The sequence below is a fragment of the Lipotes vexillifer genome, unplaced genomic scaffold (assembly GCF_000442215.2).
Source record: "Lipotes vexillifer unplaced genomic scaffold, Lipotes_vexillifer_v1.1 scaffold184, whole genome shotgun sequence".
NCBI classification, from domain to species: Eukaryota; Metazoa; Chordata; class Mammalia; order Artiodactyla; family Lipotidae; genus Lipotes; species Lipotes vexillifer.
In genome coordinates this window covers 1,358,713-1,359,832 of record NW_006783561.1, presented here as the reverse complement: position 1 = coordinate 1,359,832, position 1,120 = coordinate 1,358,713, and the positions used below count along the sequence as shown (strand labels likewise).

Genomic DNA, 1,120 nt, shown 5'->3' with positions numbered 1-1,120 from the left:
TGTAGGGAACCAGTCTTCAGGGCTCTGAGATGACATTCTCCTTGTTTGAAGTGAGGTCGTGTGGCAGGGGGAGCAGCAAAGAGAGGCTCAGAGGTGGCCGTTTCGGGGATGAATATTTCGTTCAACAAAAAAGGCCTTTACATGGAAAAGAGCCCATCTCACGTGGAGAAGTCATCCTCCCAGCATTTAGGGCGGGAAGGGGCTCAGTCTGGTGCTCTCACCAATGGCCCCGTTACCTTGGAGAGGCCTCAAATCCCTCAGAGAGATCCTGTTAGAAAAGAGCTGAGGAACAGGGAATGAGTTTTTCCAGCTGCTCCAAAGGATCAGGAGCCAGGCCCAGGGGAAGGACAGAGACAGTGATGAGTTGAATAAATTATCAGCTTGTCAACTTGGGGAGAGAGCCTGTCCTGGTGGAAGAAGCCTGGGCCCTAGGATCAGACGGCTACGGGTCCAGATCCCTGCTCTGTCCTTTACCAGGTGGTGACCTCGGGAGGACCTCTTTGAGACATTTTTTCCTCATCTGTAAGATGGGCGCGATAACTACCTTCCAGCATCTTGTAAGGATGTATGCAAAGCCCAGTTCCCAGAGTGTGTGGAAATCAATAACATTTTGTTCTTAGTGGAAGCAGCTATAGAACATCACATTTCTGAAACACTGTTAGGAAAGGGAACTTGCTGTTTTTCAGAGTAGCTTGGACTTGGGTTGGGATGGCGGAAACACCTGGAATCTTTGACCAGAGTTGGTAAATGAGGAGACTGGGCTGCAGGTAGAGCGTGTGAGTGTCTGTGTGTGTGGATGTGCACGCACGAGCACAGTTAAGTTATTGCTAAGCGTACGGGGGACCGCGATGACGGTGAGGAAGAGGAGGGGGCAGGGTGGCTGTGGACACGGGGCTGCACAGGAAGCCAGGTGAGATGTGGAGGTGACAGCTGGGTTTGGAGCTGGGCCTGAGTGAGATGCTGCTGTGTGTGGCTCAGTGGAAGAACTTTCTGGGGAGTGGAGTGCCTGACCGCTGGAGGGGCCTGCCTTTCCAAGGCTGGGCCAGCTCCCTGTGAAGAGGAGTGGCCAGCAGAGGCTGAGTGACCTTTCCCAGGAGGCTGGGTGGGAGGGGGCGGGAGG

The 1,120-nt window shown here is 53.8% G+C and overlaps 1 protein-coding gene across 1 annotated transcript in view; it reads left to right on the top strand.

The window, feature by feature from the left end:
- Window positions 1-1,120, top strand: part of SLIT1 (slit guidance ligand 1) — a 174,234-nt gene that overhangs the window by 20,048 nt on the left and 153,066 nt on the right. The gene's annotated exons all lie outside the window — the stretch shown is intronic.